The 27,611-nt window shown below is 52.8% G+C and overlaps 3 long non-coding RNA genes across 4 annotated transcripts; all 3 read right to left on the reverse strand.

Moving 5' to 3' along the window:
- Nucleotides 1–250: 250 nt before the first annotated feature.
- LOC103540363 (uncharacterized) lies at nucleotides 251–4,570 on the reverse strand. The gene is made up of 4 exons (XR_011523984.1): nucleotides 4,434–4,570; nucleotides 3,869–3,932; nucleotides 3,219–3,300; nucleotides 251–2,160 (listed from the first exon to the last, which is right to left on the reverse strand). It is a non-coding gene; the product is annotated as an uncharacterized lncRNA (long non-coding RNA).
- A 1,068-nt stretch (nucleotides 4,571–5,638) lies between these two features.
- LOC139074397 (uncharacterized) lies at nucleotides 5,639–8,636 on the reverse strand. Of its 2 annotated transcripts, XR_011523986.1 has the most exons (4): nucleotides 8,419–8,612; nucleotides 8,147–8,211; nucleotides 6,939–7,082; nucleotides 5,639–6,547 (listed from the first exon to the last, which is right to left on the reverse strand). It is a non-coding gene; the product is annotated as an uncharacterized lncRNA (long non-coding RNA). The 2 variants fall into 2 exon arrangements; XR_011523985.1 differs by lacking the exon at nucleotides 8,147–8,211 and having other exon boundaries at nucleotides 8,419–8,636.
- Nucleotides 8,637–23,712: 15,076 nt separating this feature from the next.
- On the reverse strand, nucleotides 23,713–26,644 carry LOC139074398 (uncharacterized). The gene is made up of 2 exons (XR_011523987.1): nucleotides 26,436–26,644; nucleotides 23,713–23,911 (listed from the first exon to the last, which is right to left on the reverse strand). It is a non-coding gene; the product is annotated as an uncharacterized lncRNA (long non-coding RNA).
- Nucleotides 26,645–27,611: the final 967 nt, after the last annotated feature.

Here is a 27,611-nt window from a genome sequence, read left to right on the forward strand (position 1 = left end):
CGGGGCTCATAGGGGTACAACCTCCACTAGGATCCATCCTGGCCCCTCACTGCCTGCCCTGGGACCTCTGATCTTCCTCTATCCTCGTCCTCCATCATTCTTCCTCCTACTCCTCCATCCTTCTCCTCCTCCCTCTTCCTCCTCCTCCTTAATCTCCTCCTCCTCCCACCTCACCATCCTCCTCCCTCCTGCCCAGCCACCTCTTTCTTACTCCTTCTGGATCTCTCTCCTCCATCCTTCTCTATCTTCCTTCTCCCTCTCCTCCTCCTAAATCTACTCCAACCTCTTCCACCCTCCTCCAGTTCCATCCTCCTTCTCCTCTTCATTCTCCTGCTCCAAAATCTCCTCCTCTGCCTCTATCCGTATTATTCTCCTTTTTCTCTATCCTCACCATGTCTGTCATCACTCCTCCATCCTGCTTCTCCTCTTTCCCCTCCATCTGCATCCTTCTTCCTCCTTCTACATCTTCCTCCTCCTCCTTCTTCCATCCTCCTCCTGCTCCTCAGTCCTCCTCCTGCATCCATCTCATCCTCCCTCTCCTTGCTCATCAGTCCTCCCTCCTCCTCTTGCATTCTCCTCCTATGTCCACATCCTAACCCTCCTCCTCCTCCATCCTCCTCCTCCTTCTCCATCCTCCTCCATCATACTCCCCCTTGGATCCTCCTCCATTCACGTCATCCATCCTCGTCCTCCTCAATCCGCCCTCTTCTCTATCGTCCCAATCCTCCATCCTCCCCCGCTGTTCTCCGCCTCCTCATCCTCTACCTTCTCCTTTACTGTCCTTTTCCTCTTTCCCACTTCCTTATCTATTCTCCTCCACCTCTTCATTCTCCTCCTCCATTTTCCTCCTCCCCATCTCATCTTTCTTCCCCCTCTTCCTCCTGAGTCCCCCTCCTGCCCATCCTTCTCCCCCATACTCTCCTCCTGTCCTCCTCCTCCACTATCCTCCCCATCTATTCTCCTCTATCCTCCTCCTCTTCCTCCTCTGTCGTAATCTATGACCCTCCTCCTCTTCTTATCCCCTGCACCTCCTCAATCTCCCACTCCTCATCCATCCTTCCCCTTCTGCCCCCTCCTTGTCTATTCTCCTCCATCCTCCTCTTCTTCCTCCTTCTCCTCTCCCTCCTCCAGCTCTGGACAAGTTGTCTAGGCTCTGACCTCAGCCTCCCCCATGGACATAGGAACCATAGGCAGCACCCTCACCCCACGGAGCCAGGGGAGGGTTGCCTGAGCCCAGCTTGCCCTTGAGACTCATGGGTTGGTGTAACTTTGGCCACAGCCAAGGGAGGCCAGCATCACCCACCCCGTGGCCACTGTCCTCAAAATGGCCTGAAGTGGGGAGGGAACATGTCATGCTCACCTGACTGACCAGTTGCGGTGTGAGTTGTGCCTCCTGCACTCACATCGAGGTGGGCAGTGTGAGACGGCAGAGCCGCTCACAAAGGAGACAAGTGCCTCCAACTGCTATGGACAAGAGCAGTCAGGGTGCCGGGCAGTGGGCGGAATTTCGGGGTGCTGCCATTCCACCAGGCCATGGGGTGACAGGTGCAGCCTGAAGGGCTTCCCAGCTTCATCCGCATGTCTCTCAGCAGCGAGGTGATAGGATGCCTCGTCATCAGGAGCCGCTGTCCTCCCTCAGGTGTCAGCTTCCACCTCATGTCCCTTTGCTGTTTGGTCTTTTAAAGAGCGGGTTTGCGGAAGCACCCTCCACTCAGGAAATCGGAAGGGCAGACATTTCCCTGTTCCGTGCTCTTCTCTGACTCCGATTACACATTTCCCACAGAGACACGTGACTCTGTGGGGTGCATGTGTCACTTGTTGTAAGTGGCTCCCGGGACGCGTGTTCCCTTGGAAAGGCTGTTCTGGGTCACGGCAGCATCACACTGAGTCATCTCTGTGTTTTCATTGCTGTCAGGCTCGTCCCTCTGGTGACAGCTCCTCAAGTTTTCCTGGACTTTCTTGTTCAGTGATTTCTCCATGTGAACTTAAAATCAGCTCATCTAGGTCCCCAAATCCCCGAATCATGTTTTCCTGGGCTCATCTGTACTTTGACATAAGGAGAAGCACATCTTCTCGGGGGCCTCCTGTCCAGCGAAGGGACAGCTGTCCTCTCACTCCCTCCTGGTACTGGATGCCGACGGTGCTGGACTCAAGCGATTCCTGCTGGGACAGGGAAGGGGGTGGCTGGCTGGCACACGGACTCTCACCTGGCAGGGAGTGGTGGGTGAGGGGTCTCTGTACATCTGTGACACAAAGAACCTCATAAGAGTAACACCAATGCGAACAACAACCCTCACAGGCACCACGCCAGCTCTGAGTGCTGTTGGCCTGTTGATGCCAATGTCACCCTGCACGGCGGTCGCCCTCCAGCTCTGGCTCCCACAGAGGCAATGAGAACCAGCACCCTCCCACCTCACAGAGAGGCTGAGCCGCTCTCCAGTGTGTGTGCGTGCATGTGTGTCCTGCTCAAGTGTGTACACTCATGTGTGCATGTGTGAGCACATGCATGCTGTGTGCGCAAATGTGCACGTATGAATGCATGATCATGTGTGCATATATGAAGATGTGCATGCTGTGTGCATATAAACGTTCATGTGTGAATATACACATGTGCACATGTGTGAGCAAGTATACGCTGTGTGGGTGTGAATGCGCGAATGTGTGCGCATGTGTGTGTGTGTGAGCAGGTGTATGCTGTGTGCGTGTGAATGTGTGCACATGTGTGTGAGCAGGTATATGCTGTGTGTGTTTGAATGTGTACCTGTGAAAGCGTACACATGTGTGCGTGTGTGAGCAGGTGTGTGCTGTGCACATGTGAATGTGCATGTGCCTGTGTGTCCAGCTCCTCCTCTGCACTTGGCTGACCCCCCGTGAGCACACACTCCAGATGTGCTGGGGGTGCAGGCAGAGGTGTGGTGTGCACAGGCCCCATCCCGAAGCTCGCCCACTGGCCAGGTGTGACGCGGGCAGTGTGCAGGGTGCCAGGTTTGCCTGGCAGGGCAGGAACCAACACACCGCCCCGTCATTCACTTCTTGCCCAACCCTCCTTATGAGTGGGGCTTTGAGGTTCCAAGGATTAACACTGTCCGAGGCCATATGATGCGCAGTGCCAGAGTGGGGCGTGAGCCAGGTGGCATGGGTGGACAGCTGGGGCCAGGGCCCCACTCATCAGGACCCGGCGGTCAAGGAGGTGGTAGGAGGACAGGGTGAGAACTCACCACTTGGTCTTGAGCCTCTGCCCCTCAGGGTGTCAGGTGGGGCCCTCCAGATCTGCCATCTCCCTCTGCAGTCGTGCAGCCACTGGAAATGGAACAGAGGAGCAGCAGGATGACCTCGTGGTTGCGGTCAGTCCTGCAAGCCCATGGCCTTTCCTCTACGTGGCCCTGATCCACAGGGACTGACTGGACATCAATAGCCCCAGGTCCTTACCAGTCTGAGCCCAGGCACATGGCCCCTCAGGGTTGAGGGGTGGCCCTGCTCGGGCTTAGCATCACCCCAGCACTGGATACCCCTTGGCTGCCACCCTCCTGCGTCCTGCTCTCGCCCTTTAACCTTCAGCCTGGCCCTGGCACAGTGGCCACCATGGCCCAGAGACCCCCCCAGCCAGGTGTCCATCATGTCTCTCTCCTGCTCAGGAGGGACATCAGCTTCCCCATCCCGACGAGACCCTCCAATGGTGGGGAAGCCCCACTCTGTCCCTCCCATGGGAGGAGGGTGATCCCCGCCCACCTGTGGTCTCGGCCAGGCCCTCCTGGCCACCCCCTAAAACTGAAACCCCCCCACGTCCCCTGCTTCAGTTTTCTCTTGAGCACTTGACACCATGCAGTGCCCATTTATTGTGCTGACGTCCACTGTTTCCTGAAGTTACCATGGGTGGTGGCGTCTCTTCTAGTTCACGCCCTGGACGGCTCCTGGATACACAGCAGAAGCCCCTGAATAAAACCAAGTTAGAAACGTCTGACTCTCAAGCATTCTGGTGCCAGCACTTGGGTGATGAAGACCCTGAGGTCTCAGGCACAGGCTGCCTGCCCAAGGCGCCTCACCCACCTAGGCCTCCAGCTCGGACCCCAAGGTTCTGCGAGCCCCTCTAGTGCTGGAGACGCTGGGGAGCCCATCCCATCAGGGGAGGGCGAGGTAGTGTCCAGGACAATCCCCATGTACTCCCTGAGTCAAGCCAGCCACCAAGGCTCCGGGACAGTGGCTCCGACATGAGATCTGCGCTCACCTCTCCCTACCACTCTCCCCTGCCCACCTGGACTCACGGTGAGAAGGCTGCACAGTGTTGTGCAACCTGCAGACGGCACAAAGCCGCAGGCTGCCACTGAGCTGCGATGAGGCTGGGCAGAGGGGCGCAGAGACAGCACCTGTGACCCACCATCCACACTTTCAAGCCCTAATGGGCAGATGGAGCTGGCCCATCCACCGACCCCCACCTCATGGCTCATGACGTGTCATCTTGTGACTTTGCTTCTGCCTGACAATAGGGAACAGTCACTGGACCGGCCTCTCCCTGGGACCCTCGTCGGCTGTTGGAGGGGCTCCTCCTGGGCCCCAGGGTGGGGCATCTGACCTTCAGTCCAGAAATGAAGGTGGAGGCTGTAGGGCAGGGGGCTTCCCCAGCCTCAGGCAGGAGGCGCCCCGGCCCTGTAGCCTCCAGGCTCCAGCCACGGCCTAGGTTCTGCTGAGAAGCTGCCTTCCTGGGCTGACCTCTGGTCCTCAAGTTCCACAGGAGGCATCCCCCAGTTCTACACAGCAGGACAGCCTGAGGGGACAAATGACCTCAAAGAGAAGGGCTGGGACCTCCCAAGGGGTGGCACTGAGCAGAGAAGAGGAGGGGCCTGTGTTACAGCCACGCTCGTGGGAGGTGCAAGGTGTCATTTGAAAAATGCTCAACAGAAACATCTCAAAAACCATAAAACGTCAACTTTGACCCAGCAATCTGATGTCCAGGACGCCGCTGAGGAGACTGTCCAAAATAGGGCAAAAGCCACGTGTAAGCAACTGTGTTACAATCCTGACGTCCAACCTCAGCATCATATCGAGGATGCAGGTGCACTTCAGGGCGACCACACACTAATGCGAGTGGACATCCCACTTTCAGACCAGGACGCTGGGAAACATGAGACAATGCTACTCCATGTGAAAGAAGATGGAAGAGAGGAGGAACTCGGGCATGGATAAGAAAGGTGAGGCCATCCCTGAGTCTTCTTCCAGGGATCTCACAGGTTCCTGTGTCACGTTTAAGTCCTTGGTGAGTCTGTGCTGGTTTGTGGGGTGGATGGTGTGAGAGAAGAGTCCGTTTTCATTCTCCTGCATGCACATGTCCAGTTTTCCAGCACCATTGTTAAGAGACCGGCCTTTCCCTGTTGACTAATCTCGGCTCCCATGTTGAAGATCAGTTGACCGCATACGTATGGTGTCCTTCTGGGCTCTCGATTCTGTTCCGTTGGCCTGTGTGTCTGTCTCTATGCCAGCGCCACACTGTTTTCATTACTGTAGCTTTAGGATAGTTTGAACCAGGCAGCTGATGCCTCCAGCTGTGTTCTTCCTTCAAGATTGCTTTGGCTGTTCCGGGTCCTTGGTGACTCCACGTGAATTTAAGGATTGTTTTATCTACTTCTGTAAACTTCCACTGTGATTTTTTTTTTTTTTGAGGAATATTAGCCCTGAGCTAAATCTGCTGCCAATCCTCGTCTTTTTGCCAGGGAAGACTGGCCCTGAGCTAACATCACTGCCCATCTCCCTCTACTTTATTTGTGGGACGCCCACCACAGCATGGCTTGCCAAGTGGTGCCGCACCAGGGATTGGAATGGGCGAACCCTGGGTCGTCGAAGTGGAACATGCGAACTTAACTGCTGTGCCACCCAGCCAGCCCCTACCATTCTGATTTTGGTAGGGATGGCATTGAATCTGTAGACTGCTTTGGGTATCATGGACATTTTAACAATAGTCACTCTTACAATCCATGAGCGCAGGATGTCTTTCCATGTATTTGTGTCTTTATCAATTTCTTTGAGCAATGTCTTATCATTTTCAGCATACAAGGCTTTCATTCCCTTGGTTAATTTCATTCCTAAGTATTTTATTCTTTTTGATGCTATTGTAAATGGCATTATTTTCTTAAGCTCCTTTTTGGATAGTTCACTGTGGATGTGCAGAAAGGCAACAGATTTTTATACATTGATTTTGTATCCTGCTCTTTTACTGAATTTGTTTATTAGATCTAACAGTTTTTTTGTGGAGTCTTTAGGGTTTTCTACTTAAAAGACCACGTCATCTGCAAACACAGATAACCTTCCTTCTTCCTTTCCAATTTGGATGCCTTTTATTTCTGTTTCTTGCCTGATTGCTCTGGCTGAGGATTCCAGCACTGAAGAGAAGTGGAGAGAGTGGGCATCCTCGCCTTTACGACATCAGTTTTGGCAATGATTTTTGCACTTGACACCAAAAGCCAAGGCAACAAAAGCAAAAACAGACAACTTGGTCTACATCAAACTACAAAGCTTCTGCACACAAAGGAAACCATCACCAGAGTGAAAAGGCAACCTACGGAAAGAGAGAAAATATTTGCAAACGATAGAACTGATAAGGGGGTGATATGCAAAATATATGAGGAACTCCTACAACGCAATAGCAAAAACCTAATTTAAAAATGGACCAAGGACCTGCATAGACATTTCTCAGAAGAAACATACAGATGGCCAACGGGTACATGAAAAGATGCTCAATATATCATCAGGGAAATGCAAGTCAAAGTCACACTGAGATGCCACCTCACACCCATCAGAATGGCCGTGATCAAGAACAGAAAATAACAGGTGCCTGCAAGGACGTGGAGAAAACGGAACCCGTGTGTACTGTCGGTGGGAATGTAAGGTGGTGCAGCCACTATGAAAAAGAGTATGGAGGTCCCTCAAAAGATTAAAAATAGAATTACCGGGGCCGGCTCCATGGCCAAGTGGTTAAGTTCGCATACTCCACTGCGACGGCCCAGCGTTTGGATCCTGGGCGTGGGCATGGCACCGCTCATCAGGCCACGTTGAGGCAGCATCCCACATCCCACAACTAGAAGGACCTGCAACTAAGATATACAACTATGTACAGGGGGGTTTGGGGAGATAAAGCAGGAAAAAAAAATAGAATTACCACAGGATCTAGAAGTCCCACTTCTGGGTATAAATCCAGAAGAATTGAAGTGAGGGTCTCAATAGGGGTCTTGCTCTTGTGTTCACTGCAGCATCATTCACGACAGCCAGGATGCAGAAACAGCTCAAATGTCCATCGGCCGAGGAATGGACACAGAAAACATCACCTGTACTCACAGCAGGAATATCACCAGCTTTCAATAGCAAGGAAATCCTGCCACGTGTGACAATGCAGAGGCACCTCGAGGACGTGGTGCTGAGTGAAATAAGACAGTCACAGGAGGACAACAATCTAGGGTTCTACTCCTCTGAGGGACTTCAGGTTGTCACTGTCACAGAAGCAGAGGGTGGAATGATGGCAGCCAGGGGCTGGGGAGGGTGGGGTCGTCCAGCAGGCACAAAGTCTCAGTCACATGGGACGAGTGTGTTCTAGAGACTCCCCGTACGCCATGCTGCCCGAAGGTCACACACTGTGTTGTGCACTGAAAACTTATCAGGAGGAGCTTGTGTGTTCTTATCAACAGTATTACATATGTGTAATTTGAATACCAGGGGAAAAAAAGAAGACAGAATTAATATTTGAAGAAATAATTGCTGAGAATTTTCCAAAATTAGTGATAGACACCACAGCACTGATCCAAGAAGCTCAAAAGATACCAACTAGGATAAACATCCAAGCGTGCACACACACACACACACACACACACACACAAACACACGCACGCACACCCCTGGGCAAATCATATTCAAAATGCTGAAAATCTTGAAGGCAGCCAGACTATAAGAACCAGGTTGCTACAGAGCAACAAGGATAAGAATTACAGTAGATTTCTCATCAGAAACCATGTGAGTAAGATAAGGGAGTGACGTCTCTAAAGGGTTAAAATAACAGTCAACCCAGAATTCTATATCAAGTAAAAATATCTTTCAAAACTAATGGAGAAATAAAGACTTTCCTAAACCAATAGAAACAGAGGGAATTTGTTTCTAGCTGACTTGCCTTATGAGAAATGTTTAAGGAAGTGCTTCAGGCAGAAGAAATGTGATAGAGTCAGAAATTTGAACCTAGAAACAAAAGGAAGAGAGTCAGAAATGGAAGAAATGAAGGTAAAATATACTTTCCTTACTTTTAACTGTTCTGCAAGATAACTGACTGTTTTAAACAATGATAGTAACAATGAATTGGATGATTATAGCATATGGAAATGTGGAATGTCTGACAACCATGGGGACAGGTACAGGAGGGAGGAATTGGGAACATAAGGTCCTTACCTTATACAGGAAGCAGTAGAGGATTATTTGTTGGTGAACGCAGATTATTTCAAAGTATATTTTAAATCCTAGGGCAACCACTAAGATTAATAAAGGAAACCTCAACTAAAGTTGGAGTCATGAAGGCCTGTAGAGGGAGCCCTCATGCCCTACTACCTATCATCAATTATCCCAACAGCAGGATGTCAGTTACTGACCCCAACAGGAGGATGTCAGTTACTGACCCCAACAGGAGGATGTCAGTTACTGACCCCAACAGGAGGATGTCAGTTACTGACCCCAACAGGAGGATGTCAGTTACTGACCCCAACAGGAAGAGGTCAGTTATTGACCCCAACAGGAAGAGGTCAGTTTTTGACCCCAACAGGAAGATATGAGTTACTGACTCCAAAAGGAAGAGGTCACTTACTGACCCTAACAGGAAGAGGTCCCCAATAGGAAGAGACCTACCTTGCACTCCCCAACAGGAAGTGCAACTACTTTGCTGCTCCAGCAGGAGGAAGGATGACTTCCTTCTTGCTCAGCAACAAGCTCAGCCAATGAGAAGCCATCATCACCTGAGCATTTACTTTCCCTCAATGAACTTTCATCTCTTCCTTGCTGATGACTTCCTTTCCTTGTCTCACCCTCCGTACTATAAAAACCTTTCAGGTGGTGTAACCCCTCAGAACATCTCTCGGCTTGCCAGATGAGATGCTGCCCAATTCAAGAATCAGTTAACAGAACCAATTAAATCTTCAAATTTACTCAGTTGAATTTTGTTTCTTAACATCTTACATATGAAGCAGTATCATATTTGTTGGTGGACTCAGATTATTTTAACGTATATCGTGAGCTCTAGGGCAACTACCCAAAAAGGTTTTTTAAAAAAGATTTAATAGTAAGACAATAGAAGAGATAAAATGGAATAATAAAAAATGCTGAATTAACCTGAAGAAGGCAGAAAAAGAAGGAAAATAAAAAAAGAACAAATGTGGCAAATATAAAACGGCTAGCAAGATAACAGTTCTAAACACATCAGTTAAAGACAGATTGTCAGAATGGAAGAAGCAGCGATACACAACTATATGCTGTCTGTAAGGAGCCTGCGTGTACCCTTCTTGTCCCATAAGAGGCTCCATATTTTCCTCCACCTGTCCCACAGGGGACACATACAGCAGTGGGGGTGGCCAGGTGCCATATGACACACCTGCTTTAATAGAACAAGGAGCATTGGCTGCGTCTGAAACAGGGAAAGACAAGGTGACAAGTCCAGCACAGGCTGTGTGGCCCCTCATCTCTCAGGGAGGAAGTGCTCCAGGCCCATGGCCCACCCTCACGTGCCCGAGGAGGAGTCTGAAGTCATCCTCTCCCAACAGCATGTCCTCAGACCATAGCGGAATTAGACTTGAAATCAATAACGTGAAGATACCCGACCTAGCTGGAAATCGAACAACCGACCTCTAAACAACCCGTGCATCCAAGAGGGAGTCTCAATGGGAAATGTAAAAATATTCTGAACTAAGGGAAAATGAAAATGCATCGTATCAGAATCTGTGGGACACACCTAGGGAGCGCTGCTGGGACCTTCACAGCACTGACGCACGTGTCAGCAGAGAAAGACTCTGATCGATATGTAAACTTCTCCCCCAGGAAAACCAGGGAAAGAAGAGCTTTTGATTAAAGCAAATGCAAGCAGGAGGAGGGAAATAATGACTCGAGTAGAAACCGACGGAGTTGAAGACAGAAAAGTAGACAATATCAATGAAGCCAAAGGCTGGTTCCATGAACAATCTGCACAGCTAGTGGACATGTCGCCAGACTGACTGAGAGAAACGGAGAGAAGACACCATGACCAGGCCCAGAAATGAAAGCAGGCCGTTGACGCTGATCCACAGACAATAGAAGGAGAGTAAGGAGACACTATGAACAACTCTGTGCCCCTTAGAAATCAGATGATGCTGCTCACTGTCAGTGTGTTGTTGTCTTTCTTTGAAGAGTGTTGACGTTTGTCTCGGCAGCAGGTAAATCTTGCAAACGATTTGGACTTTTTACAGCTTGTTTTCTCGTCCTTGATAGGGGACGTCTAGAGCTGCCTTCACCTCTGGGATAATCAGCCCTACTAAGGGAGGGTGACCCGGGCCTACCCTGGGTGCCCAGAACAGTCACCATGTCTCCACGCTTGCTGGTCAGTCTCAAATGGCTCTCAGTCCTGGTCGAGTCTGGCTCTTCAACTGACAACCTCACAGTCCTGCCCGGGTCCGCGTGTCTGTGGAGTCTCCCTCATGGCAGGCACGGTCTACGCTCAGGAAGGACTCTGTGGCCCACTGTGTGTCCCTGCGGGTTCCCTTTTCCTGAAGCTGCTGCTTCTCTGGGACTCCTCCTTGCCACCACCACCGCCTGATCCCCCTGAACTGAGTTCTCTCCCCAGAACTCGGGGCCATCGGGCCCTTTCGAGGTTCCCTCCGGCACCCACAGCTCTCTGGCTCCAGGAAGACAGCTGGGGTGACACAGGGCTGCGCTCCAGTCCCCCTGCACTGCCTGTGGCCATGACGGAGCTGTTTAGGGTGGGAGCTTTTGTCCCCTCATTGTTACTCCATTGTGACCAGAAGCAGAAGTCCAGTGGCTTCTTTTGAGGACCGAAAACCATGAGTCTTCACTCTCTCTAAATGGCTTTCTCCCTCAATCCCTTTCACCTTAAAAGTTTGCATTTCTAGATTCTACAGGGAGTTTGAAACATTACAAATCTACTCATCACGTCCACATGACGGTTTGTGAATTCTTTGAGCTTAAAATATTAAAATCCAGTCGATTTGATATTGAGGAAAATGGACAATTAGTCAAGACACTGTATAAGCCAGTAGATATTTGTCCTAAATCACAAAGACTGCTAACTGATTTCGAGGCAATATGCCAGTAGTGGCAAATGATAGCCTGGAATAGTGTTTTGTGTGTGTGTATAGAATGGAAATTCAATGAGTGTCTTAACGGTAACCTCTCCCATGTACAAGAGATTCACCATTTCGTATATTCTCTTAAAGGCGGGGAACAGATTCACGATACGTTTGTCTTCATGCTTTCCTCCCACCCCTTTCCCACTGAGAGGTCAGAGCAGTGACTGGAGAGACAACAGACTCATTCTCCCCCCGAAAACCTGTCAGGTACCCCGTTGGCCCAGGATCTGCACAGCTGCTTTAGGATGCTGAGAGGGATGTTTCCGAGGTGACTGTTTCAGCTGCCATCTGCTCTGAGCTGTGGAGGCCGAAATACCTGTCAATAAAGCGACTTTGGGACTTTCTATTACAATCTATTTGAAGCTTGGGATCTTCAAGCACTTTTGTCTTAAGTGAAAATATTTAAACTCCCACTCGTCCTAAGACCCCATCACCCCCACAGCTGCTACCTGCAGGTGAGGCTGGCTGTCCGAGAGGGGTGTCTGTGGGCTGCGCAAAGGAGGCTCTTTTCGTTTTCCGAGACGTGGAGGCTGCGACGCTGAGGCCTGGCGCGGGCAGGTGTCCGCTGTTGCCCGGAGGAGCGGTGACGGCGGGAGGCACCTTTTCTGCAGGATGAGGTAACATTTTTGATTTTTGATAGTAAAAGCATTACAAATGATCATCTCTTAGCTTGAGGTTTTGGCTGCCTTTAAAATGATATAAAAATAAATATATCATCTGAGTTTTGCAATCCCATTTAATGCAGAAACGTGGGAAATGAGGATAAACCCAGGGAGGCGGGGAGACCCCATGCCTCGCTGGACACCGCGGGGTTCCGGGGGCAGCCTGGAGCCCGAGGGCCCCTGCAGGGGTGCTGCTACTGGGTTTCTGCACGCCCTGAGCAGCCTGAGCCTGACCCCACAGCTGGTGCTGGAAACCCAGCCGCCACATGGGTAATGGGACCAGCTGCTCACGCAGGCGCAGCGCCCTCTGGTGGACCAGCAGTCCGAGGCGCTCACAGGCCCTGGGGTCTCCCGTGGACCAAGGCCCGGCTTGGAGAAAGTACATTTCGGGGGAAATGGCAGCTGCCTCAGTTTACAGCTGCAGCCAGTGCTGCGGGGCAGTGGTGGGCGGCTGTCTGCACAGCGGGAGGAAGGGTGCGGTCTCCTGCCCACCGGCGGATGCCCCTGTCTTATTGTGACCAAACCCATCTGTTCCACGTTTGCCGTCCCCAGGACAGTGTGTGGCTGTGGGACCAGCCCTGCGCCCTCCCCACGCGCCGGGCAAGCACCTCCTCCCGCACTCTTTCCCTGTCCTCCTCCGTGCCCCTCGCCTACCTGGCAGCACCTGCATGCCCAGGTGGGAACAGGGCTGATGGCGCTTCCTCCAGGCCGGAGCTCCTCTGCTGCTCCCAGGGGGCCTGCGGTCGGCGGGCTAAGACCTGGGGTCTCCGGCCCATCCTGCCTCGGTTCCTGGTGACAGTTGAGGAATTATCAAGCCAGAGAGCCAGGAAGAGAGCATGCACAAGGAGACATTTCACTGCTGGTAGGTACAAGGCTTCAACCCGGTCTTACCATTTAAACAATTGGCAGAACATCAGGCAGTGATGGAAAGAGAGGAAGCACGATCCGTGTGCAGCTGGTTTCCAATGAGATGCCCAAGCTCAGCGACGACTCGTCCCCTCCATCTGCTCATCATCCATTTTCAGAGGAAGCAGGTCAAAGAGCACGGTCCACTCGGGGCCTCCCGAAGGACCCTGGATGGTGGAAAACAACACTATCTTTCTTGTTTTCCCAGCAGAGAACTCATAGGTCATAAAAGTCCCCCAAGTCACAAAGTTAAAAAGTTATAGAGCTACCATGGGCCCCCGGATTGTCTGCACAGGGTCAGGTGGAGGCATTCAGTGGCACTCAGAAAGATAGGTGAGAAACCAAGTGAATGAGTCTGTGGATGGAAGAGCATTTCCAAGAGAAGGAATTCAACCTTAAGACTGTAGCAGAGAGACCCTGTCTGGTTTCCTGTCTGACATCCTGCCCTCTCTCACGTTCCACCCACCCCCGACCAGGTCTGGTGATGGCTACAGGGAGCCTGGGCCTTGGAAACACTCCTTAGTCCATGGACTCTTTCCACCAGTTACCCAGTCTTTTCTCTTAAGGCCTTCAACTGATTGGACGAGGCCCGCCAGCATTATTAAGAGTGATCTGCCTTACTCAAAGTCCACCAATTTCAATGTTGATCTCATCTGAAAAAATACCTTCACAACAACATCTAGATTGGTATTGGACCAAAGAATTGGACACCATGACCTGGCCGAGTTGACACACAAAATTACCATCGTCTATGCGTACAAGATGTTATTGAAATTGCCTGCTCGCTTTTCCTGAACATTGGAGAGCTGTCGTAACTGCTCCAGCAACTTTGATGCCCCGAAATGGAGGGGTGGGTGGTTGCCGGGACTGCTTTGCACATTTTGACGCACAGGGGCCGCTGTCTCAAAGGTGGAAGCAGTGAGAAGGCGCAGGAGCAGGTCTCTGTGGGCATCCCCAGGGCGGTCCTGGACTGGCGTGCCAAGGTCAAGTTCATCCACCCCATGAGGAAGGCTCTGGACTAGGCTGCCGTGAGGTTAGTGGCCCAGGGCCACCGAGATCAGACAGCACTGGCCCCAGAGGTCCAACTGGGGACCCAGGGCACTGAGGCATCTTCTGCACCTCTCCCAGCCCTCTGCCCCCTGTGCTCTGGCTCCTCTAGAAGCATGTCCTGAATCAGCCTTTTTTCCAGATCTTCTTGGTTCTGGCTTCCTCTCCCGGGGAGAAAGAGCGCCCAGGTCATTGCCGCCCCTCTGAGCACCCTCCCTGGAGCCATCTTGGGGTGTGGGCTCCCCCAGACTGAGGAGGCAGCACAGCCTGGCCCCCAGCCATCCTGGTCAGCACAGATGAACTTCTTCACCTGCCCACATGCCCCCAGGAGTGTCGCATGCCGCTTTTCTCCGCCTCTTTGGAAAAGTGCGCCTGGCCTCCCGGACCTGAGCTGCATCAGGCTGGAGCGAGGGGAGGAGACCCAGCAACCACTCAGTGTGGTGACAGACGCGGGACACCCAGTCTGCACGACCCCTTCAACTGCATCCACCAAGCCAAGAAAGACAGAACCGATGTCCCCTGAGAAACAGTCGAGGGGTGTTCTGGAGCCCCTGCAGCCCCGGGCGTAATGCCCTTGACTTGGACATGCGATGATGTGAGTCAGAAGCTTCCTCGTCACCGGGTCCCAACAGAACCTTGGAAAATCGTTGCCCGAAGTGCAGACTCTACTGGCTGTTTTAATATTGTATATGTGCAAGAAACTAAAGAAAAACCGTGATGACCAGCTTAGATACAAGTGAAATTCCATCCTTGAGGGTCTTCACAGCCCACTTTTGCAACCCTGTACTCAGTGTGTGCCCGGGTTTGCCTTTTTCTGCTCGAACATCTGAGTGTGCGCATGTTTTGGTGGGGGGCGCAGGCACGCCCTAGCTGCTTTCTCAAGAGCACTTTTAGGAACTTGAACTCTTAACCGTTGGAGCCAATGTAGGCACCGGTATTAGGCTCTTTGATTTTAAAAAGGTCCTTATGTTGGGAGTCTTGTGTTCTGAAACGTTCTTTCCAGGCTGGGATAGCGGACCAGCTGGAGAACGCAGGCATGGCCACCAGGTGGCGCTGTTGCCTGGCAGAAGGAAGGTGGCGCGAGCGGCCGGGATGGAGCTCCTCCGCGAGGACCGAGGAGAGAGGCAGGGCCCGCCAGGTGAGCGCCCATGGCAGCCCCAGGCCTGCTCCCTGGGAGGGCAGTCCCGGGAGAGAGAGTCACAGACACCGAGGGCAGCGTGTTCTCGGGGAGTGGCCGTTTGGTTTTTCCTTGAGGGATAAAGCTGCCTTTGGCTGTGTCTGGACGCCCCCTTTAAGTCCAGGGAGACCAGAGACAACCGGACTCTTCTCCCCCAGTTCATCGTTGGTGTTCTGTGTGCAGGACATGGCAGCCCCATCTCAGAAACAGCCCGCCCAGAACCTCCCTCCCCCCAAGGTGCCCTCGTTGTCCGAGTCATGTGCATGCTGCCTGTGGTGTCAGTGGATATCACAGACTGTCCCCCTTAACGTGCTTGCCCTGCCCTCAGGCACTAATGGCCAGCCCGCCTCTATCGTCATGAACTTTGACCTCTGAGCTCCTGACTGGAGGCGCTGGGCCCTTCAGCGGGAAGAGCCTGACTGTGGGGGCCGGCGGGCTTGGACTGAGCACCCTGAGCAGGATTCCCTGGTCTGCACGCCACGACCTGCGCCCCGAGGGCAGATGTGAGGCATCGGCGGGAGCTGAGCCCAGGGCCTGAGGTCTCCCTCTGCTCCTCTTTGCTTTGTCCTGAGTCAAATGGTCAGATGGCCAGGAAGCTGCAAGCTGGGGCATCGGGACCCTGTGTAACTCACAACTGGAATTTCGCCTTCCTCTTCTGCCAAGAAACCCACACAAGTTCAGCTCTTTTGTCCTTTCCCGGGACATTGGAGAAGTTAATGCATGAACACCCAATAAAGGGAGCTCTTTGCGCCTCCATCGCACACAGGACTCTGACCCCCTGGCCCCTCGCCCTGGCCGACACCGGACTCCCATTTTGTCGTGTGACCACCGGCCTGCGGACCCCACGTGGCCAGGTGAGGATTTTAGCTTCACATCCAACAGGGCCACTCCGGTCTCCTCGGGCGGATCCGCCCTTGGCCCCGAACTCCTAAGCCGGCGTGGACCAAACTCACAGGAGGGCATGTGACTGTACGAAAGCCAGCCGACGCTGCCTCGGGGTGGTGGCCCCTGGCTTGGTGCTTCTCACTTCAGGCTGAGGGCCCTTCACTCAAAAGCTCACCGACACCAAACTCAAATTTCTGTTCATCCAGTTATTTTTAAAAATGGCCCAACAAGCAGATTTCTAGTCATTTAGAGCCTGTCAGCTTTACACACTCTGTGAAAGGTCCCCTCGCGGGGTCCCTGCTGGCACTGCCGCCCTCTCTTGCTCTCTTCTTCTCTCCCTCTCTCTGTCTCCGTCTCCCTCCCCCGCCCTCTCTCCTGAGGACAAGTGACAAGTTTGATGCTTGAAGTCTTTCCCCTGAGGACATTTGCCTCCCTAGGGTTTCCTCACCATGACAGCAGCTCGGGTCGCAGGTCCCAGCACCCTGAGCAGAGCCACCTGAACTTCAGGGGCATTTTTCTCCTCCCCAAACAAGTTGGGTGGAGACCCACAGGATGCTCGCCGTCCCATTTCCTCGTAGGCTCTCAGGAACGCTGCCCTTCCCAGCAGTGAAGGGAGGCGGCCCGTGTGGCGAGGAGACCAACCTGAGGGGATCCAGGCCCTTCTGGGCAGCCCCAACCCACTCCTCTATCTCTTTCTCTCTCTCTCCCCCGACCATGTGATTGAAAGACCCCCACATGGCCAAGACACGTGGAGGAGGGAGCTGAGCCCCGAGCCTCCGCTTGGAGGACTCTCTCCCAAGAGCTTTATAAGCCATCGGTCTGTGGCATGAACAAGCAGATTGTCGCAGGTGCTGTCAGTTCCCACCTGCACAGCTTTGGCCCCTGGAGGCCCCCTGCAGACCCCAGGGTGGGGGACCTGGGAGGTCTGGGGAGCTAACGCCCTTCCAGAGGTGACGCTTGCTGATGAAGGACAGGAGTCAGAGCCACAGCTCGGGGACAGCTCTAAGGACAGTTCTTGGAGGTCTCTGGGGGATCTCTTTCCCTCCCTCCCCGTGTGCCCCTGGAGCCCTGTCTCGGAGACCTCCCTGTGCCTTCAGGGCTCATTTGTTACCCGGGTGGAGCTTGGGTTCTTCTGACTAACGCAGCGTCCAGGGAGCCCCGCGCGCCAGGCTGAGCATCCACGGAGGCTCCAGGCACGCCCGTCCCTGCCACATGCACTGCCTTCAGGATGTGCTCAAGCTGGGGCCTCGGGGATTAGGAGCAACTGTCGGGTCTGCTGCCCATCAAAATTAGGTGTGTCGGAGGGGACCGCCTCCCACTGGGCATGTGGAGTCCCATGGCCCCTCAGTGTTACACGGTCAAATACACAAGAAAGCAAGGATTTTTCTTTAATCAAAAAGAGAATAGTTATTTGAAGAAGGGATGGCCTTGCTCCAAGACCCTTGGCCCTCCACGACACTCCCCTCCGGGGTCTTTCTGGAGCCTGCCTGTGGCACCTCAGTCTGCCCCGGGGCCTCGGCACACACGCCTCCAGGGGCAGAGCTGCTCGGCCTGCTGGGGGGACCTCCCCACCTTGGCTGTCACTCAGGGCTGAGCCTCTAGGGTCTCCAGGAAGATGGGTCATAGCTGCACAGTGTAAGGTCGTGTGGGTCCCTTGATCGTTGGCATCTTTCTTCGTGGCAGTGGGTGTGAGGAATGCCACTTCTCCTGCATTTTGGAGAAGCCCAGAACATGCCGAGAGGTGACACCCTCCTGGGTTTCACCGAATTTATCTCCCGCTTTCTGGGAGGCGTGCCTCTTACCACGTACCCCGCTGCGTGTTGCCATCTCTCCAGGACCCACCGGCGCGATGTCCTCCATGTGCTGGCGGAGCGTGGTGCCCGTAGCGTGGTGTGAGCCAGTCCCTTCAGGCCAGCGGCAGAGCCAGGATCCCCAGGGCCTATTCTCTGTGTGGATGGAGACAGACTGGCTGGATCTCAGCTCCACTGCGGACGCCAGAGGCTGCGGTGACTTGCTCCAGAAGGGAGATCGCCCTGGGACAGTGGCTGCAGTTAGAGCCCCAAATGATTAGGCTTGTTGTCATTCTTTAAACCCAAACCAGACTCCACTGTCAGAACTGGAGGTCTTCATGGGCGGCGACAGCAGCCTCCGGCCTCTCCGTCCCTAGCGCCGGGCTTTTCCTACTATTGCCCAGAAGGATGCACCACCTTTCACGAGCTTCTTAGTGGGATGAGGGCCTGCAGGCGCCTTTGGTCCTTCTCTTGCTCGAGGTCCTGGAAGCCTGTGTGGCAGTTTGCTGGTCACTGAGGATCTTCATTCCAATATTTGGCTCAGTGACCGAAGGATAATTGCAGGATGGATGCAAAATCCACAGGAGGCCTTCCCTGAGGTGAGTTTGGTTTGAATTCCATTGTTCATCTGATTCCCACACCCCCCGGCTCTGACGGGTGTGTGGCCCGCTGCTCTTCGTCCCCACGAATCTGATGTCAACAGCGTCTGAACGACTCAAGCCCAGTTACTGCAGTGAAAGGCCACAGCTGTCTGGGGAAGCTGGGAAGACGATGTACGCAACTCCTTCGAGGGCATCCCGGCAGGTCCTCGTTCAGGAAAACCCAGCTTCCTTCGCTGTCCAGACGCTGAGAAAGGTGGGCCTTGAACGAGGGCTGGGTCTGCCGCGTTTGCCTGTCTGCAGCTGCCCGGAGACAGGACGGATCTGGCTTCTGTGCCTTTGGTGGTGGGAATAAACCTCTGCATCCCACAAATACCATGCTCATCGGGGGCTTCCCCCGCAAGAACCATGGTGCTGAGAAGAAAGACGGTTGGTTACTGGAAAACCAAACAAAATATTTCCTCCATATGCCCTGGAAGCACTTGGTAAACAAACAAAGAGAGAACGGAACTGCTTACACACGAAAAATACTATTTTCAAAAGCCAATGGAACATAATGTTAAAATATGAAACCCAAAACCATCGTCACTAAAATAAGGACTACGTTGGAGATGCCCCTTGTCACCAGTGGTGCCGGTGGCGCTGGCCAGCACAGCAGGAAGAGAAAACAGGATAAGCCACGTACGAAGAATGCAGTGTTCCTCAGGTGGGGCAGCCAGGTGGCAGGGGCAGAGAGATGGGAACCACCGCCAGCCATTGGAGTTGCCAGCCTGCCCAGGTCCAAGGGATTTCCCAGGATGTGGGCCTTTCAGTGTGAAACCTGGAGAAGTCCTGGGCCAACTGGGACGAGCTGGTTGCCCTCCTGGCCGTGACTGACAGGCCCTTGCTGCCTCCTCTCCCTCCGGGCAGATGACCTCCTTTGTCCCTTTCCTCGGCATCTCTATGGCTGCTACTGGGTTTTCCATATCTGTGCGCTGGCTGCCAATATGTCCCCTTATGTGTGAACTCCCGTTTACATTATTTGCCCGTATTTCTACCAGTCTTTCTGTTTTTGTCTCTTTAATTTGAATTGAAAATACCCTTTGGCTCGTCAAGCTCATTATGGCGCTTCATCTTAATTGGAACATGTCAGCGTAAAGACATTCATAAACAAGGATGTCTGCCTCAGGGCTGTGTGTCCTGGAATCAGCGAGACAACACAAAACAAAAGGCCTGGAAATAAGATGATTTTCCACCAATAGGGTAATTGTTTGCCACACGATGATACGACTAAACTAGGGAATATCATGCAACGATTGAAAAGTGACATCTCCATATGTGACCTTAAAACCTTCCTGGTTTAGAATGGAAGAAAGATATCCATGTCTATGTCCACACCAGCACCGAAAGCTGGGTGCGAGTTTATACAAAAATGTGCTAATATTGACAACGCGTGGACTGGCATAGGAAGGACCTGGTGGCGGGGGGGTCTCACTTTTAACTTATTTGCCGCCACACTGTTTGTCTGGTAACAATGATCACATATTCCTTTTACCATTAAAGCAATTAACAAATTAAAGCTGAGTGGTCAGGATGCAGAACAACACGCCTATTGTCATCCTTTAGTTTAATTAAAAACAATTTTTAGAGGAATCAAAGTTTCTAACTTAATAAAGTCTTAAAAAGAAAGTAAAAGAGGGGCTGGCCCCGTGGCCGAGCGGTTGGGTTCGCGCGCTCTGCTGCAGGCGGCCCAGTGTTTCGTTGGTTCGAATCCTGGGCGCGGACACGACACTGCTCATCAGGCCACGCTGAGGCGGCGTCCCACATGCCACAACTAGAAGGACCCACAACAAAGAATATACAACTATGTACCGGGGGGCTTTGGGGAGAAAAAGGAAAAAATAAAATCTTAAAAAAAAAAAAAAAGAAAGTAAAAGAAGTGCATTGATAAAGATAAAAGCATAAATTAAAGAAATAGAAAACAAAGGAAAAAACAGAAAACGTAACAGAACTGAAACCTGGTGTTTGGTCTTTGATGAAATCTCCACAAGTCTGATCAAGAAAGAAGAGCGGCCTTGTTCACGGGGCGGACGCCCGTGTGCCCCCGTCGGAAAACGGCCCTTTTCCATCTGGACGAAGACATTGTTTGCATGTGAAGTGACAGTGGGACAAGGTAAATGCACAAAAAACCCAAAACTCATAGCTTCACTTGATATTATCGGTGACACATGTGGCTAAAGTATGGAATGACCAGAAATAAATTAAACAAAAAAGGTACAGATCCACAGGCCATAAACTATAAAATTGGATTAGCTAATTTTATTTAACAATAAAATACATGAAAGAATGGAAAGACCCACCATAAACCCGTCCCAGGAGATGTGACATCACGGAGAGCCCGTCACCCCACACCCGCATGCACGTAATCCCACGGTCCCCGTGAACACACCATAGTCCACCAACCGGAGCCTGACTGCAGAGACTCCTGGCTTTTACTCCCAGTACAACACGAAGCCATTGAGGCTTCGAAGGGGGGCGGGATGACGGTGGTCTGTGTTTCTTGGAGACCACTGTCGCTGCTCTGTGATGACGCGACGTCAGAGCAAGAGAAGAATGGAAGTGATCGGCCAAGTTACGAGAATAAAGCTCTGAGCACGTTACAAACGATGGTAGCTGAGACTGGGACCGGAGCGGGGCGGTCAGCCACGATTTTGAGACATGGACGAATGTGAAACACTTTTCCGAGTGGCAATGACAGGACCTGTGGAGGGCGTGCTGTGGAGTTGGAGGAGCAGCGAGTCCCCAGCGTGACTGTCGGGTTTCCCACCAGGAGATGGCAGCACCAGCTCCTGCATGGGGAAGCGGGTGGTCAGTCCCCAATCACACGACATGTGTGCTGCTAAGGCTCCTGTGAGCTGATGGTCAATTACAAACATGTGCTGTCGGTGGCACAGCCACGGGCAGTGGGTTCACATTTGAGGTTTCTTGTTTACAGATGTCATATACAGGGAGGGTGGAGAGAGAGGTAAAGCGGAAAAGAAGAGGGGAGAAGAGAGAAGGCCATGAGAAACTTCAACGTCTAGTAGAGAAGGAGAAGCGGCCGAGGACCAACCAGAGGGCTGGGGGGGAAGCAGGACAAGGAGATCCTGGAAGTTGGCGGGGGGAGTCCATTAGACGGAGGAAGGGTGAGCTGTGAGGGCTGCTGTGGGTGGCGAGGAAGGTGAGAAGAGAAAAGTATCTTTTAGTGGTTTGGAAGATGCTGATTGCGGAGACATATGCTGAGCGAGAGATCACACCCTACTTAGAAGGTAACCAATCAGTCTGTTTCTGTTTCACGGATGCAAAACCCACACTCACCACTGCCCACATCCTCGAGCGGCAAGTGTAACCCAGATGGCTGCTGCTTCACCCTAAAAGGACTTTTCTGCAAGCCAGGGCTCCATCCACTCGAGGGTCAGAGACAAAGGGCCTATTACTCATGGCAAGCAACAGGAACATCAGCATATTTGCATGGGGTCCCTTTCCCCCTGAGGACCCAGCAGGGATGGGAGACACAATGACAATGGGCCCAGGTGACATTTGCACAGCCAGCAGTATTGTGGAAAACAGGAAACATTGTAGCAAACAGCAAACATTGTAGCAAGCAGGAGACAATGCAATAAACAGGAAACACCGTACTGAAGGACGCAGTGAGCAGCAAGCCAGCTCAGCTGCAGGGCCGTCACACCCTGGTGGCCTTCACACACTGGGTGGCCTGTGAGCAGCTCCAGAAAGGGCTCCGTGGCGGGGGATGGTGGGGCCTGCAGTCTGGGCACACAGCAAGCACACGCACGGAGCTCGGGGCCCATGCTGACGGCCTCTCCCACACTGACCAATGCTGCGAGACAGAACGGAGGCAAAGCTGAGGGAGAAGATCCCGTGCTGCCAGCATCCTGGTCTCAGGCCTTTGCCGAACACCCAAGGTTTACAAGGACACTGCTGCCCTGCAGATGGCAGGTGTGGGCGCTGGCCTGGTGTCACCACCGCCTCGTGCAAGGCAGGGCTCTGCGGCTGTCTCCCCTGTGGAATCTGGGATCACATCCCTCTCACCATCCTGAGGATTCGTTTTCTTCTTCAAACCTTCCTCTGGGGTAAAGCCATTCCTTCTTGGCACCAATACCTTGGCATCACCAACAGCCTTGGGGGACAGGCCACTCACTTCCTTGTTCTGTTACAAGCCATTCTATCTTAGCTGAAATGAAAGGCTCCACAAGCAAATTCATTTTCTGTAGCACTGAAGCGGCTTCTAGCTCAGCCATGACAAGGAGGCCAGGGGGTCATCACGTCATTAAGCCGCAACGTGACCGTGCGAACCCCGTCTCTCCATCAGCATCAGTGGGGAGCATTTGTCGGCCCCAGTCGGTCTACACTTCAATGAGAAAAGACCCCCAACTTCCACTTCTGACCTTATACACTGAAGCACTGTTTGCATTTGTGACCCTGAACATGTGTCCCTTTGTCATCAAGAAAAACAAATGCAGGTGTCTAAAAATAACCCAAATTAAATTAATAGCCAAACAAACTCAGAGTGTGGTTAAAACACCTGTGCGATAGAATCACAAAGTTACTTACCATCAACATCGAGAGGACTCAAAGATTTAGCAAAACACCAAAACCCAAATAAAATGGACACAATAAAGTGTTAACCACATGGATGAAAAACGTTCAGGCAAATAGTTAAAAAGAAAGAAAGAAGGCTGAGGCGCCCTCCATCTGTCACGGTGGCGGGGCACGGAGATGTTATCAGTCGGGGCCCGGATGCAGACTGCTGAGCCAGGCTGCTACAGCGGATGCTGGAGACACTGCTGGAAGGAGCCTGGGAAGTGGACCCAGAGCCGGAAACTATCCCTGGGCTTGGAAACAGCAATTTCCCCAGCGAGAGTTGATCTCCAGAAGCACTAACAGCGTGATTTACAGAAGGGGTGCTGGTTAAAGATTTCCAGTGTTGGAATAGAAGAGGGGCAGCCTCACTCGGAGGATTTTTAAGCCGTTAAAATCCTGAGAGTAAAAAAGGTGAATGTCGTGAGAAACGCACACACATACTGCTCTCTTTGCATGGTCACACAGTTGTGCAAGGAGCAGTCAGGGTGTGCAGGAACACGGGAGGTCCTTCAAGAGAGTGCTAAGCATGGGTGTCTCTGGGTGGTGAGATTATGGTCCACTTTAACTTATGTCTCCTTTTATTCTACACGAAATAGCACCACTCTAGGTTTTTCAAAATCTAGTAATTATTTACAAAGAGGCAGTATATGACAGAAAACCCCCAGTAACAATGGCTTAAAGAAGACAGATTTTTAATACTCATTCACATTTTTAAAAGACTCTAGATGTAGAGATGATTGAGGCCAGTTATGAAGAAGCCAACATATAATCAGGTGTCCAAGCTCCCTCTGTCTTTCTGCTCCACAATCCTTGCAGATTTCCATGCATTATGGCTTAAGCTGGCTGCTGGAGCACCCACTATTTCATCAGTGTTCTAGAAAGCAGAAAAGAACACAAGAGAAATGACAACAGAGTGCTCTAACCCCTAAGTGTGTTCCTTTTAAGAAAGAGAGCTAAACATACAGTGACCATGTGACCAGCAATCCCACTCCTCGGTATCCACCCAGAGAACTGAAAGCAGAGGTGGGAGCAGGTCCTTGTGCTTCCACACTGATAGCCACATGCCTCACAACAGCCAAAAGGTGGGAACAACCCAAGTGTCTATCAACAGATGGGATGATGCACAAGATGTGGTCCATCCACACAGTGGAATATTATGCAGCCACAAAAAAGGAAGGAAATCCTGACATGAGCTACCACATGGATGAATCAGTGAAGACATGATGCTGAGTGAAATAAGCGAGCCACGAAAGGACAAATACTATGTGGTTCCACTCAGATGAGGTCCCCAGCGTCGTCAAATTCAAGAGACAGAAAGCAGGATGGTGAGTGCCAAGGGCTGGGGGAGAGGAAGTCAGTGTTTAATGGGGCCAGTTTCAGTTTGGGAAGATGGAAACTTCTGGAGATGGATGTTGGGGATGGCTGCACAACAATGTGAATGTACTTAATGTCCCCAAATGTACACTTCGAAATGACTAAACTGGCAAATGTTTTGTTCTATATACACAAGAAAAAAACAGAAAAGAAAGACAAGAAGGAAGGAAGCGCCTGCCTGCCGGGATGCTTGACGAACGTGGCTGTCCATGGCCAGCACGCAGGCGCGTGGCTGTGGCCGGCATGAGGGATCGGGGAGCAAAGGAGGACCAGGGCAGGGTTCTGGGTCCTGTTGCTAAGGAGGGGAAGGACAGTGCAGCCTCGTCGTGTCTGGCCCCGGGTCACCCGTGAGAAGGCAGTGAGGTGCAGTGGGTTGGGGCCCTGAGGGCCCTGGCAGCACTGGAAGGAAGGAGGCAGGAGCCGCTCCACGTCCACCGTGGCTGGCTGCACTGAGGAGCCGATTCTTCTGGAAGCAGTTGGGAGCTAGTGAGGATACTCAGCGAAGGCGCAGAGGACTGAGTTTGCCTTGTGTGTTCACGGGGAAGAGACAGCTGCAGAGCCAGCACAGCAGCCGTGGGGGCCTGGGGTAGCCCCAGAAGAGCGGTGAGCAGTGGAATTAGAGGTGGGGTGTCACTGCCAAATAGGAGAGATGTGGACGACAGGGGCCCGCCTCATGTGCTGCCTTGATGGGACCTGGGGACTGAGCGGGGACGGTGCCCAAATGCCTGCAGGGCCTCTGAGCTGGACGCTCGTGTCAAGGCTGATGCCATTCACCAAATAGGTCATGTAGGGGACTCAGGCTCAGACTAGCCCTGTGAGGAGGGCGGTGCCATCCATCCAGCCACATCTGGGCCCAACGGCTGGCACTCAGAAGGAGCTGTGTGTCTGCAGCAGAGTTGGGATCATCCCCATGTGTCAGATACGGAGACCCAAGGATGTCACGTTGGACATCCTGGCCTCGGAGGGCTGAGCAGATGAGTAGGGACCCTGCAAGGAGAATGAGTGGTGGGGGGTGATGGTGGTTTTGGAGGTGACAGCAGGGCCACAGCCTCCAGGACAGCCACGGCCTCCAGAACAGCCACAGCAGCCCATGGTTCTGGCGGGTTGAAGAGCAATAGGTCAGAGAGACAGCTAGAGAGGGAGGGGTCAGGGCCCAGAGCCCTTGTGCTGGGAGCCCTCTTGTCCCTCTGTGGCTTGGCTACTCCAGGACCCCTGTCTGCAACCCCACCCAGCTCCACCTGTGCATTACTGAGCCCCCAACAGGTCTCCTCCTTGGGGTCTGGGCGCCTGGTCCTCCGTGAAGTGGGGCTTCTCAGCATCTGTGTGCAGTCGCAGATCCAGGGCCCACTCTCAGCCTCTGCTTCCAGAACACACCAGAGTGCTCTGGCACCCTGGCCCCTGGGCCTGCAACCATTTGGGGGACAGAGAAGTCTCCTGCTCTATACTTAAGGAGCTCTTCCCCAGGCTGGGGGCCATTTGTTCCCCACCCAGGCGTCCCCAGACCCCCATCAGCACAGCCAGCCCAGACTCAGGCTGACCCCCGGGTGGCCAGGCCATGAGCTGATGCGTCCCCCAGACGGGGCTGTGTGGAGCTGGCGTGACTCGCGCGGTGTCGCAGCCCACCCCACAGGGACCTGAGCGAGCCCTGTGGAACGTTACAGCCAAACGAGAGGAGGGAGGGGGGCAGATGTGCGGTCCTGTAAACAGTCTGATTTCTCAACGTAAACCAGATCCTGGCCCCGCACGTCAGGTAAACATCTGCATCGGAGCCGGGCCCCCCACCTCCACGGAGGCCCCGGGCCTGCATCGCCTACTCTGGGACACGTCAGGGGGACCGCCGAGACATTTGGTAATTAGGCAAAATTGGTCTTGCATTCCTGCTCTAAATCCCCAAGATCTCTGCAATTTTAGGTCTTCTCAAAAATGAAAACATTTGGTAATTAAATGACACTGGTGAGAAAAGCATAGAGTGCTCTCTCAACTGGAAAATACCAATTAAGGAAGGAATTCTCATTTCCACCCACCTTGGGCTGAGCCGGGAGCTTATCTTTGCTCTGAGGAATCTGCTGGGCTAAGGCCTGCGGAAGGGAGGAGGCAGGGGCTGCTCCCCGGAGCTCCTCTGAACCGTGGCCTGACCCCGAGGGGCCCCGGGCTGCTGCAGGGGGACGCAGAGGGGGCCGAGCCGAGCCTGGCTTTCTGACAGCGCGATTTGATTTGGGGGTGGGAGGCCCCAAGATTGCATCCAGCTGTGTGGCAGCACCAAGGACAGTGGCCTTGACAGTCAATGTCAGTGAGGACTTGAGCTTCCCTGCCAGCTGGCTGGGTCCCCCACTGTGGTCCTTCATTCCTGTGTGGACCTCGGCCCCTTTGTGGTGGGAGGGGGGATCTTGCCCACTCAGCCTGGTGTTGCCCCACTTTTGGGCCTGGGGAGCTGCCCCTCCACCCCTACCTCGCCCAGCTCAGCATCTGGTCCTGTTGCGTCCAGTCTGGCCTCACGTCTCTAAGGTGTGGATGTTTTGGGGCCAGCCTTTGCTTGCATCCAATTTTCCGTTCACATCTCAGTGCTGAGGGGCCATGCTGGCTGCCTTGATGTCTTCTCAGGCTCAGTAGCTCTCCCTGGTCCTAGAGCCTCTTTGTTGGGAGAGGTGTCACTCCCTACGACGTGACCATGACCTCCAGGCCTGGGTTTGAGACCACGTCCTGTTTGCCCCCTTGCTTCTGGTCAGCCCACAACGTAAGAATCGTTTTTATATTTTTAAATGGTTGAATAAAATTCAAAAGAGGAATAATACTCTGTGATTCATGAAAATCACACGATGTTCCAATTTCAGCGCCCATACATACTGCTTTTCTGGAGCACCGTCAGCCCATCCATTACGGATCGTCTGGCTGCTTTTGTGACAACGGCAGAGTTCAGTTGTTGCCACTGAGACCATGTGGCACTAAAAGCCAGCGACATTTATTATCTGGCTCTTGGAGAAAATGTTTGCCAGGCCCTGACCTATGGCCTCATACGGGAGTGCCCTCAGGTCCAGCACAGAATCGGCCTCAGCCTCAGGTCTGCATTTCCAGCGAGCTGCCATCTGCCTGTAAATGAGCTGATGGAGGCTTTAGGAAGAGTTTGGTTCATCCAAAGTGTGAAAAGCTCCTCAAGACCCTTGGGTTCCAGAAATTCTGCTCAATACAGACACATCTTTCTG

The sequence above is a fragment of the Equus przewalskii genome, chromosome 11 (assembly GCF_037783145.1).
Source record: "Equus przewalskii isolate Varuska chromosome 11, EquPr2, whole genome shotgun sequence".
Classification (NCBI taxonomy): Eukaryota; Metazoa; Chordata; class Mammalia; order Perissodactyla; family Equidae; genus Equus; species Equus przewalskii.